This window comes from Grammomys surdaster, unplaced genomic scaffold (genome assembly GCF_004785775.1).
Source record: "Grammomys surdaster isolate TR1022 unplaced genomic scaffold, NIH_TR_1.0 125925, whole genome shotgun sequence".
In the NCBI taxonomy this organism is placed as follows: Eukaryota; Metazoa; Chordata; class Mammalia; order Rodentia; family Muridae; genus Grammomys; species Grammomys surdaster.
In genome coordinates this window covers 357,197-370,752 of record NW_021620749.1, presented here as the reverse complement: position 1 = coordinate 370,752, position 13,556 = coordinate 357,197, and positions in this window count along the sequence as shown.

Below are 13,556 nucleotides of genomic sequence, written 5' to 3'. Positions count from 1 at the left end.
CTCTCTCTCTCTCTCTCTCTCTCTCTCTCTCTCTCTCTCTCTCTTCCCTCTACCATTCCTCCCATTTCTCTCCCCACCTTTGCCCTCTGTCCTGAACAACCCCCCTCCCCTTTGGAACCATTTGGTCTGGTGTTGTCTGTTCAAAGCTGTGCACCAAGGTCTAACAAAGGGAAGGGAAGGGAAGGGAAGGGAAGGGAAGGGAAGGGAAGGGAAGGGAAGGGAAGGGAAGGGAAGGGAAGGGAGGGGAAAGGGAAAAGGGAAGGGGAAAGGGAAAAGGGAAGGGGAAAGGGAAGGGAAAAGAAGGGAAAGGAAGGGAAAGGGGGATGGAAAAGGGAAGGGAAGGGAAAAAGGAAGGGAAGGGGAAAGATGGGAAAGGAAGGGGGAAGGGGAGGGAAAGGGGAAGGGAAAAGATGGAAAAGGAAGGGAAAGGGGAAGGGGAGGGGAAGGAGAAGGGAAGAAGGAAGGAAGGAGGGAAGGAGAAAGGGAAGAGAAGGGAAGGGTAGGAAGATGGGAAGAACGGAGATAAGGAGGAAGGGAGGGAGGGAGGGAATCCAAGAAGGAGACAGGGAGTCTGAGCCTGTGTCCAGAGCAATGAATGGTCTGCCTGGGATAATAATCCAATTCTGCAGGTACCCAATATTTCCAGACAGCCTTGACTCCTTATAAGCTATGGCATTTTACCAGAACGTTGGATCTTGGCCCCTCTTACCACAAAGAAGAAGGCCAGGCCTTGGTTTGGAAACCCAGACAATGTAGTGAGTCGTCCCTATGCATTGGCCACCCAAGTGGATGCCCAGGATGAGGAAGGTGGGTTGCTGAAGTCCAGGAAGGCTCTTCCATGGAAAGAGACATCAAGCAGGAGAAGCCATCAAATGGGAACTAGGGAGGAACAGCAGAGCAGCAGCAGTTCACCCTTAGTAAAGACTTCAGGGTCACAAAACAAGAGCAAAAAGACGCCAAAAGCTACCTATAGGCTGCCCAGCCTTCACCTACCCTCTACAAAGCACCAAGAGTAGAGCCTGGTCACTTAGAGCCAAGGGCTAGCTGTTCTGCCTGCCAAGTAGCTCCCAGTTCCCACTGGGCTTGACATCTTGGGTGCTCAGCTTTTCACAGAGGTAGATAATAGGCCCAGCTAAAGATGTTCATCTAGGAGTCCCTACAGGATATTTCTGACAAATTTGGGGGGGGGGAAGTTCTGCTTTCCTAAGACCCACACTGTTTTCTTTCTCCCATTCTGTCTTTCCCTTTGAGGCATAGAAGTAATGTCTGGATCTGCAGCAGCCATTTTATGACCATGAAGCAATATTCTAAGAAATGAAGATACAAGCTACGTATGACAAAGCAGGGAAAAAGATCAAGGGTCCCTGATGGAATTGGCTCCTCTCACAGCCTTAGGAGGTCCACTATGCAACTTGTCATTTTGTGAGTCAATTGTGTTGTATTGTTGTGACATTCAGGCTAGTCAGGATTTCTATAAGTTGCTGGTGAATGGTCACAACTGGTGGGGAAACTGGGCTTGGCTTGAAGTTCATGGAGCATTCATGGGGCAGCCTTGAGTTCTGTGGAGTGTATCAAGGAGTAGGGCAATAAGGGGTGGGTCAAGGAGCTAGGCAGCACAGGCAGAGTGGGGGGAGATTAGCTTCTGCCTCTTTAATTGGATTTCTCTGTTATCACTAGGAATCCTGGTATCACTGGGCTACTCAGCCCCACCCTAGCTGAGAGCACCTGCCATTTGTGAATGGGGAAGAGTCCTGGTGACAGCGACTTCAGCATAGGCTGCTGGTTGTGTTCTGTTCCTATGAGGGAATTGCTTTTGCTTTCCTTCCCATCTTAATTACTGTCCTGTAACTGTGACAAAGTATCTAACAGAAGAAACTTAAGAAACTTAAGCAGAGTCTGAGGCTGCTGGTCACTTTGTATCCACAGTCGGGAAGCAGAGATGAATGCTGGCAGTCCTTTGCTGTACTCCCTTTCCCTAAGTCTGAGAGATCAGCCCATGGCATGGTGCTGCCACATTTAGAGTGTGTCTTCCCACCTTAGTTAACCTAACGGAGACAATCTCTCACAGGCATGCCCAGAGGTTTATGTCCTAGGTGGTTCTAGATCCTGTCATGTTGACAGTCAATATCAACTATCTCATTTCCTGTTTCACAGGAAGCACAAGGGTACACCCAGCTTCAGCCAGGTCACCTTTAACCGACTAGTTCACAACTAGACATGTCATTCTTGCTATATGAGGCAAACTCGATAGAACCCTTGCGTGGGAACCATGCCCAGCTCACCCAGAGCTCTCATCTGGGCAATTGCTGCAGTTGTGGAGTAGTCGAAGCCAGGCACTCTCCTGTACTACTTACGGAAACCCACCAGCACTGGGGGTCTAGATGAAGTCTACTGAGATCACACATCCACCATCTATCTGAACTCCCAGCAAAGAGCCAATCAGCAAAGAAGCTCTGATATGTCCCCCAAAGACATGCTGGCAGAATTACCAAATGACACCATCTAGCAAATCTGCTCACTGTGCGGTGCTGGGAATGGAAGCAGCTGATATTCAGCAGACTGGCTTCATGGCTACAGGAGGGTTTTGTTTCTTTCTTTCTTGTGTTCCCATGCACACGATAGGCAGGTACTCCAGCACTGGGCTATGTGACCAGGCAGAACCCAGGGATAGCCACTTGTAATGCACTGCAGAGCCCTCTCCAGGGCACAACGGCAAATGAAGGACAGGCTAGAGGCTGGGGTGTGAGAACGCCTAGTGATCTATGTTTGATTCCTTCACAAAGTTGTCCTCTGATGTCCACACATTTTACACACACACACACACATACACACACAAATAATATAAGTAAGTAAAAAGTCAAAACCATGGCGAGGTAAACACATCAGCCCTGGGAGATACAGGTGGTGTGGGGTCTGGGCAGGAGCCAGCTCTCTGTGTGTGAGACTCAGAAGGGTAACTGCAAACAACTCTCAGGACTCAGACTGCCCTGGGCAAAGTGACCACAGCTGGCAGGTTCTGTGCCAGCCAGTCAGAACTGCTTTGTATGTGAGCAAGAGGGGATTATGAAATTCTCGGGAACTTTGGAAGCTAGTTGTTAAAGGATTGATGATGTCCTACCGAAGCTCTATTACCTTCCAGGTCCTGTAAGAGTGACTGCCACCACTCATATGGGGACAAATGGGCTTTACTTAGTAACCTAAGACTCGTTTCCTTCCTACTTTCTCTTTCTGCTTTGTCCTTGTTTGTTGCTCAAATTCTTTCCCCCACCCTTTTTTTTTAAAGACAAGGTCTCATGTAGCCCAAGTTGGCCTTAAACTGGCCATGTAGCCAAGGATGACTTTGAGTTTCTGATCCCCCTGCCTCCAACTCCTGCGTGCTCGGACTGGAAGCTCGCACCACTATGCCTGGTTTATGTATGCAGCTGGGCGTTATGCATGCCAGACAAGCACTCTACCAGCTGAGCTGCATCCCCAGCCCTGGCTCAAGTTCTTCAGTTACAAAGTAACATCCAGGTAAACCTATTTTCCACAAACACAAGAGTGTTTCCCATTTCCGAGGACACTTGCAACTCACCCTGGAAGAAGGCAGAAACTATGCCACTCTGACAACCTAAAAGATGTAGATACAGCCTCTGCTGCACCCTGTTTTAATTCTCTAGTCTGACTTCTACAAGAACCAGATGGAACCTAAAGGATTCCACCAAGCCAACCAAGGAGACCCAACTCTACTGCAGGAGACAACATACTAGATCAGGCACTTGGGAGACAGCAGGCCAACTGTCCTTAAGTGTGTCCTGTTAGCACCTTCAGAGAAGAGGGTTATCAAGTGCTCACATTCAGAAAAGTGTCAGAGGGAGACACAGATGGTGTTATAAGCACAGATCTGAGTCCTGAGCATAGGATACCTCTGGACCACATCATGCCCATCCTAGGGACCTTCTCAAGGTCAGGAATATAGCAAGCTGTCAGATAAGCAAGTTCTGACCCAAAGCCTTCCCATCAGACTAGCACCTCTGTCACCAAAGCATGGCAAAGGAGATAAAGCTTTGCTCCGTAGGCTGAAGGATGCTACAAGCTTGAAGCCATAAATTGAAGGTGTTCCGTGAACCTGAGATCTCTGAAGCCATACCAGGGCAGAGGGCAGAGCACACAGTGGTTTGTTTACATGTGTGGCTAATGGCTTGTTCAGGAGTCCAGGGTTTGGGAGAAGAAGGATGGGGGCATTCAGAGCTTGCCAGCCAGAAGTACCACACTGCCTGCTGGGCAGTATCATTCCTCAGAACTGAGGCTGCACTGAGCCAGTACCTAGGTCTCATCTTGTACAGAAAACTAAGCAAGAGGAATGTCCAACACAATACAAACAGCAAATCCAGCATGTGAGAAGCTCCACAGGACAATGGCTACTTTTCTGCGATAAATAAGGGATGTTCAAGGAGAAGTTTGTTAAACTGAAAGGGACTTGTGGATGATAGATGCCTGTACTTCCAGCACTTGGGAGGTAGTGAAGGAGGATTCGGAATTCAAGGTTTTTCACTATATAACAAGTTGGAAGCCAAACTGGGCTGTACGGGACACTGTCTCAAAAAAGAAAAATCAAAATAATAAGCAACATTTTGTTAAAACAGAACCTCATGCAACCTAGGCTGGCTTTGAATTTTCTATGTATAACCCCAAGAACAGAACCTCCTTCCTCCACCTTTCTAAGTCCTGGGAGTACAGGTGTGAATCATGACACCCAGTTTTAAGTAGTGCTAAGCATCTAACCTAGGACTTTGCACATGCTAGTCAAACATTCTACCAACTAAGCTACACCCCCAGACTCCAAACAAAATTATAAGGGTGTGTCACTCACGTGCTTTTCGTGAAGAGTGCTGAAGCTGGTACTTGACGTCATCTTTCAGATCCTATCAGAATTCATCAAGCATGAACTAGGCAACTACTGAGCCCAGGTTAGTTTCACTGTGACTGTTTCAAGTGTGTACAAATGCTGGCAGTCTACATGGCTCCTGAGCAGTATCCACAGATGTCTAGCTGTGCCCTCCACCCAGCCTTGAGCAGGTCAGAAAGACCTTGCTTACCACAATAGACCTAATAATAGGACCTAGGTGGAGTTACCCACCTTGGCTGCACATACAACCTCCTACAGGAACTTAGAAGAGTAGACCACCCACTGAGCTTGCCTTGAGACATAATCTGACTGAAACAAGAATGGGTTCAATGGGGCTTTCCCTTTAAATAGAAGAGCTGAATATTAAACTTCGAGCCTTGATCAGAAAACTTTGTCTTGGCTTCATGCTTCTCTTGCCTCTCCATCTCCCTTATTCATTTCCAGCCCCCCTTTCAGGTGAACCCAGTTCGTCCGTGGCTGCAGGCAGCTACATCTAGCTACACAGAATATGGAACCCCATGCTCCTATTCGGTCAATCCACCCATCTCAGGAAAGACTTGCTTTCTTCCCCTGCCCACACACAAGCTCTGCCTTAATAGTTTAAATAATGATGTGTGTGTGTGTGTGTGTGTGTGTGTGTGTGTGTTTATGAGTTGCTTCGTTTGGGAGCTGGGAGTCTAATGCAGGTCCTCTGGAAGAGACATACACATTCTTTTTTTTTTTTTTTTTTTTTCGAGACAGGGTTTCTCTTTATAGCCCAGGCTGTCCTGGAACTCACTCTGTAGACCAGGCTGGCCTCGAACTCAGAAATCCACCTGCCTCTGCCTCCCAAGTGCTGGGATTAAAGGCATGCGCCACCACCGCCCGGCAGCCATACACATTCTTAACCACAGAGTCATTTCTCCAGCCCTGCCTGCCTTGCTGATTTTTAATGCCTGCGTGGCATTTCACTGTGTATATATGACAGAATAATATTATTCATCTTTTCAAAACTGTCATTACCTTTATTTTTTGTGTGTGCCCATGCCAAATCTGAAGATCAAACTCTGGCTACCAGGCTCACACAGGAGCACACTTACTTGCTAAAACCTCTTGCAGGTTCCCATTTTCCTATCAACAATATTCATGTTTTTAATAGTTTTTTTTTGTTTCTTTAGTTACAGACCATATAAGCACCCTTGTTGTGCAGCTCATATTTCTGTTGGGCTGTTTCCTACGAGAAGGTGCCTACTCTTTTAAACAAAAGAAAACAAAGACTCTAACAAGATTTAAGTGCCCACCGTGACATGGTCAGTAAACAGCAGGACTGACGTTCAAACAAGGCTTGTGTAACAGAACCCTGACTGTATTTTCCATGTCCTTTCCTGCCACCTGCTCTGAATCTCTTAAACCGTGCAAGATGCTGGCCTCTGTGCCTTGGAAGGAGCATCTAAACTTGAATGCAAACACTTGAAAGCTACTGTCACTGAGGCTGGGAGCATAGAATTGAACAGTCACCTATCATAATGAGGTGAAGACTGAATGAAAAGCCAATAGACAGGACAGGATTTCTCTCAGGGGACAGTGCTAGGTAACAGACACTGAGCCACACCTAGGGTAGTCACTGTCAAGCACACTGAACTGAGGACTAGGGAGAAGAAAGAACAAAGAAATCACTTGAGTGGGTGGTCCCAAGAGAGGCTCCCCTGTCCTGTCTCCTTCCCAGGGGCCACTGCACTGACCTCAAATGGAGGCTTCTTTCTGGAATCTCTCCTGACCCATTTTGTCCATCTCGGGTGAAGGAGTCATTACCTAGCAACAGGAGGAGGGCAGTGACGTGCTTGGACCGTTTCTATCCTGCCAGGTGATACTTAATGCTGGTTGATAATTAGCACAAAGACAGTTGAAGGCAGCCACCTTAAAGAAAAACAGACTCACTGGGGACAGAAGGGACTGGCTGTTACTGGATTTTTCCATCCCCAGGAAGGGCCTTTCCTGAACAGCAGGATTTCTTGGTCAAGGGGACAATAGGTGTTAAGAACCTGCTTTGAAATCTGAGCAGTTCTTCTAGGTTGTAAAGTGTATTGACTGAACACTGCCCCCCAGCCCAGCACACAGCCTTAATGCTTTGTAAGGAGAGTAAGCTGCCTCTGAAACGCCTAGGTATGTGGTGTGTGCTCGGTGCCCTTTTCTATAGAATTGGTTAATGGTTTATAATGTGACTAAGAGTTGCTGTTGACACAGGAGCAGAGACTTTTCAAAGGGCAGGCTTCTACCACTGGTAAAGACTCTCAGATAAGCTCAACTGGACCTAGCACTCAAATGTCTCAGTGAGCCTCTCTCCTCCTAACGCCAACCAGTCAAAAAGAGCAAAGCAAAAAATAAAAAATAAAATAAATAAAAACATTATCACACAAAGAAATGTCAGTGTCTTTAATTCCAGAGAAGAAAGAGTGACAGAGAAAAAGGCAATCACACACACACACACACACACACACACACACACAAGCTCTTACATGTGAAAACACATACACATAATTAAAAATAAATTTTTTATTTTTATTTTTCAAGACAGAGTTTCTCTATGTAGCTCTGTCTGTCCTGGAACTTGTTCTGTAGACCATGCTAGCCTGAAACTCATATATCAGCCTTCCTCTGCCTCAGTGTTCATACACTAAGTCACGTGGTGTGTTGAAGTCACACCCCACACATGTGCCTATGGCCTCATTTGGAGAAACAACATTTGTAGATATAGTCAAGGGAGGAAAGGCCAGGCTGGGAAGTATAGGAGCTAATACACTATGACTTGTGTCCCTAAAAATAAAGCATTAGGACTGGGACACATCAAGAGAAGACCACACAGAAGAAGAGGTTAGCACCAGAATGTACAGCAGTAAGTCAAGAACACCAAAGCTTTCAAAACCTACATGGAGACAGGAAAAAGCAGAGATGGATGTTGTTGTTGCTGCTGCTGCTGCGAGCCTCACATACTGGCAGACACACATGGTAGAAGCAAGCTTAATTCACAGCTCTGGAGGTTGGACACTGGAGATCCAGAGCAGGCACGTGATGAAGGCCTTTGTGGAGCACCATAACATGGAAGAGGGCAAGCGAGTAGCACAGACAGAAAGAAACTCAGCTGGACTCAACTTGTGTACCTGGAATCCACTCCCATGATAACCCACTCCTGTGATTACCAACCCACTCCTGTGAAAGCTAACCTATTCCCACTATAACCAACCCATCCTCATGATAGCCAGCCTACTTCTGCGATAACTAAATCCATTCCCTTGATTACCAACCTTCTCCCACGATAACTACCTCACTCCCTGTATAACTAAACTATTTCCATGATGATTGACCCACTCCCATTATAACCAACCCACCTCCATGATTACCAATCCATTCCTATGATAATTATCACAGCCCCATGATGGTGCCATTAATCCATGAAATCTCTTTAAATCGTCACTTTTAGTACTTTTGTGGTGCTCATTAAGCTTCTCCCAGTGTCAAGGAGTGGGGACATTCATACTCTAGAAGGACTCTCTTCCATGGGTCTCACTGGAAGAGCAGCCCTGGTACGCTGGATTTCACACTCTGGCCTCAAAAGCTGCAAGCAAACATTTCTGTTATCTTAAATCCTGCTGTGGTTAGGCTCTGGACTGTGCTTCACAGGTCTGTGCTGAGGGTTAGGCTTCACCTTGGAGCAGTCAGGAGGTGGTAGAACCTTCAGGAGGTGGGGCCTAGAGTGAGGGATTACATCACTCAAGGTGACCTCCAGGGAATTGTGGAACTCCACCCTTTCATTTTGTAGTCTGGCCATGAGGTAAGCACTTCCCTACCACATGCCTCCTCCAGGAGGACATGCCTCCTCAGCTCAGGCCCAAAGAATGAGGACCCAGGGACCGTGAACTGAAACTTGAAGATCTTGAGCCCTAATAAGCCTTTCTTCTTTGTAAGTTGACTTCAGCTGGTATTTGTTGTAGTAACAGACTAACACGGGCTGTCTAGTCTGTGGTCATTGTCACAGCAGCCAGAGGAAACTCACATACACTCTCCTGTCCTGCTGGTTCTCTGTGTTGATGTCCTTCTGTGAGCTGGACCTGGCAAAGGCAGCAAGCATCAGGAAAGAGGGAAAGGTCACCTCTCCCATCTCCCATCTTGTGGAACTCCCCCTGTAGCCTTCTCCTGTTTATACTTCCAAGAAGAACAGCAGAGGAAGAGAGGACTGGGTGGGGATAACTCCAGCCAGAAGACAATAGGGAGCTGAAGCCAGCAATATAAAATCCATCAAGGGGACTTGCAGAGAACTGGCCCAGGTGGCTGGGATACCCTGAAGAGCCTAGCTTATCTGCAGGGATCTTAGACTCACAGAATGTAGGTAACTGATGTTTAGAGCCACGTGACTGGGGTAATCTGTTACACAGCTATAGCTAACACATACAGAGCCTATCATAGGCCCTCTGGATCTCTATGCTGGCAGATTTATACATTTTTGCCACAGAAGTGCATTTCCTGAACATAGATGTGAGCTAGCTATTTTCGGTCATGGGTGGGTGGAAGCAAAACATATGTAGCCTCTGAAGCAAAGGCAGGATCTCGTCCTCTTCAGAGGCACGTGTTCCGCTGAGTCATAGTTCCCCGGGGTACAGGGCCCCTGGTGCCTACTGTGTGACCTGAAAACCACACGAATCTGGGGATCAAGGTGAGCTGGACACATGAGCAAAGCTGGGCATTTGTCCCTGAAACATCGAATTGGGCATGTCTGCAAAGAGCTACATCTCAGAGATGTCTTATTCACTCAAAGAGCTCTCCATAGGACCATTCCAATCTCACCTGAAGAGCTAGGTCCCATGGGACCTCCCCACACTAAGCACTTAGACAGCTAGGTTCTATGAGATTTCCTCACACTCAGTGCCTAAATACCTGTGGCCCGTGGGACTTCCCCACACTCAGCACCTAGAGAGTTAGATCCAGGCACAGAGTCTCAAGAGTTCCTCAATGTATGGACCATATCCCTCTGGATGGCTAGTGCCTGGAGCCTACAGTGGCCAGTTTCTATGAATCTCACTCCAGTTAACTGAGCCAGGTTGCACTGTTTCTGTATGGCTTGTCTCCTTGCTCCATCCATACAAAGACAGCTACATAGGACATGTTCCATCTGACATCATAGACAGGATCTTCAGCAAGAAGAAGAGCTGAGTAAAGACGGAGCTGTTGTCTCCCTGCATGGGTGAGCCAGCGTATGAAAGCTTGGTGCTGGCAGCTAGGTTGTAGGTTTGGCATTTCATCTTGTCCAGCTGGTTTGAGACCAAGCAAGCCTCTGAGGCATGGCTTATTGTAGCTATCTGAATATCTAACAAATAAACAAGGAAGATAAGCATAAGGAGTGGTTCCTGGTTTATACCTCACCTCTGTCTTAGTCATTTACTGGGCATCTCTGGACCCGAGCAGAGTGCTGACCACTATAGCAAACAGGCTTACCTGCAGCAGTATGTCATTGGAGCAAGCACTACCTGAAGCAAGTCACACACACAGCATCTGTGGTCTCTGGTCCTGTGCTGCCTCCTCAAGGTTTAAAATGTCTTCAAAGACTTCTATCTCATCCTTGAAGGCCATGGAATGTGGAGATGTGTTACACATTTGCTTTAAAATAGAAAGAACCCTGTGGCCCATGAAATGATTCCATGTAAGAAGGCTTATCTTAGTTAGGGTTACTATTGCTGTGACAAAACACCATGACCAACAGCCCCCAAGCCAGTTAGTTCTGGCACTGATAGTGGTTTGGTGGAGATGTGAACATCTGCCGTTTCCTAAAGCAGCCCACTGGGGTCCCAGTTCCTGGCACGGAACTTTCAGACCTTACCTGGCGACTGAAGTGGCAGAGGAGGTGAAAACCTGGCCCAGCACTCACAACAGAGGACCTGCTAAAAGAAGCAGCTGTCTCTAAAAGGAGAGATTGCAAGTGGGATGAGCTTCCTTCCCTTGCACTCTGGGAAAGTTGGTGTAAATGTATATATACTTTTGTCAAAGCCCAGGACCCATAAAGTCTTCCTACAGGATATGGGCAACGCAGTGGTGGCTTCAGTAGACCACATTTCCCAGTCAACGAATCTTCAAGGTACACATAGCACAGTTAGGTGGGGTTTGAAAGCTATCAAAATATTCATATTTTGCCCGTAAGAAGTATATGGGCAGTGCTACAGAATTGCTTCTATTGGAGCTCTGGTCCCTTGTAAAGAAAATTGTAATATCCTTATTTCTCAAGAGTCTAGACTTTATCACTACCTCTGTCACTAGAAATATTTGCTACATGAAGAAAGGATAATTTTGTTAGTCAGAAATTTAAAATAATAACCCATAAATCTGATTTCTTCTGTAATGTGACTGCCCATTTACTCTCCTGAATTATAAATGTGGCATCTACCAAATCATAGGACAGATGAAAATATTAGGTACGAGAGTCACAATAATTTAGATATTAAAACCCATTTCCCTAACATTACAATTTAGACACGCCTCTATGTGAGGTTATGATTATAGAATTGAACTGGCCAGTGAAAACTAGAGTTAAAATAAATTATTTTGACCAGTAAAAAACCAGGACATTTCTTTGAGTATAGACACAGCAAGAAAAACACATAGTCAGTCTGTTTAAGGATTTAATGGTGCACAGGCACACTTGGGGGCTTGGTTAGATAGCTGCTTTTCTCATCTGTTACTCTTGTTATGTGCGCACACACACACTTGTGTGTTTGTGTGTGTGCATGTGTATATGCCATGGGACATATGTGGAGGTGGGTAGACACCCTTGGGTATCAGTCTTTGCCTTCCATCTTTTCTGAGGTAGTAGCCCCTTGTTACTGACCACCTTGTGTACCAGGATAGCTTATTTGTGAGCTTCTGGAGGTTCTGTCTCCACCTCTCATTTTGCTGTAGGAGTATTAAGATCATAGACATGTGCCACTCTGTCCAACTTTTTGGGGTTCTGGGTATTTGAACTTGGGTTCTAATTTTTGCACAAAAGAAGGTATCAGATTCTTTGAATCTGGTTATAGGTGGTTGAGGCTCCTAAAATGGGTTCTGGGAACTAAACTCTGAAAGAGCAGCAGCACTGTTAACCACTCAGCCATCTCTCTAGCCCATTCCTTAATGGTGTTAGTGGGTATTTCTCTTCCCTAGAGACTGCACTATTGACTACCCTAGGGACAGGGAAATGTCTAGCTTCTGTATACATAAAATGTGTTCTGTCAACATGCAGGACTGAAGTCCTCTGACAAAGCTTCAACTGTCTTAAAGGGCCTGGTGACTGATTGTGGAAAGTTTGAATGTTGTAGACAAAGAATCAAAACTATCTTGGGCTTCTCTGGTCCCCGTCATAGGCACTTATCACCTCTGTGTCTGATCGTTTGACTGTCAGTTAAACCTTTGGGAGATATTAAGAATATCATCAGACAGGATCTGAGATCCACAGCAGAGATTTTCCTCCTTTCTTTAGCCCATTACCTGATGTCCTCGCTAATGTGTGTGGTGACTATGTTGACTCATGACTATCTTTTGTTCTGGACAATAAAAGTTCATTTAGCTATGTCATTCAGGGCCTGAACCCATGCTTCCTGGCTCTGGTCATCACATATGGCTCCTGTTCCCTTGGATCAAGGGCTCTTTTGTTTCAACAGACTCCATTCAGAAGAACCTGAGACAGGTTGTTTGTTTGGAGATTGTATCACTTTCTGCATAGTCTTGGCTAGCCTCAAATTTGTAATCCTCCTGCCTCCACCCCCTGAGTGCTGTGATCCTAATGCAAGCCACAATAGGCAGAAGTCCTGGAGAGACAAAATTAGAGGGAGAGAGACTCAGTTCCTTTAAGGTCTCAGCAGTGAGGCTGAGGCAGGAACCCCTACAAGGACCTTTCTAACTCTAGCCTGAGCCTTGCTATATCTAGTCCAATCTCCCTCCAAGCACCCACTCCAGGCTGTGGATTCAAATATGGCCTCTTCTCGAACACCTCCCATGCAGAATCTGGCAAAGTGGCTCAGGCCTTTCAATTCCACAGCTTCCACCTTCCTTAAGCTACCTAATCAGATAGCTTAAGCCATCTTTCTCCTTCCTCTCTTCCTACCATGGGTCTGATGCCTAAAAGGAGAGTTCTAGAATCTTTTGGTGGTGATGCAATGACATGCTAGTTTCATACTCAGAAGTATTGACAGCAACATTCATCTACTGAACCCAGAAGGGGACATTGTGCCACTGTCCAGGCACTGATTGGGGTGACCCTAGTCTACCCTGTGCCTTGGGGACTGGGGTGCTCCCCAGGAGTACAAGGCAAATTGTGTCTTAGCTCAGAGAGGCTGAATAACTGTTTAGGCAGGTGACAAGTAGCTGCAAAGACCTGGAAAGGATCCCAAAGGTGATGCTACTAAAGTTACAAATGAGGAGTGAAGCCAAGCCAAGAACAACATAAAGTGCTTCTTCCTGAGAACCAGACAGTGTCACTTAACCCTCTACAGTCCTTGAGAAGGGTGTCAAATGACCCCTTCTGACAGGTAAGGCCGCAGTGCTATTACAAGGTCCACAGCTGAGAGTTGAGTTGGGCTCATGACTCCTGAAGAGACTTACCACACCCCACCCCACCCCGGTGTACCCAGCTCAGTCCCTCCCCAGTGTGGAATGGTGGCCCCAGGCC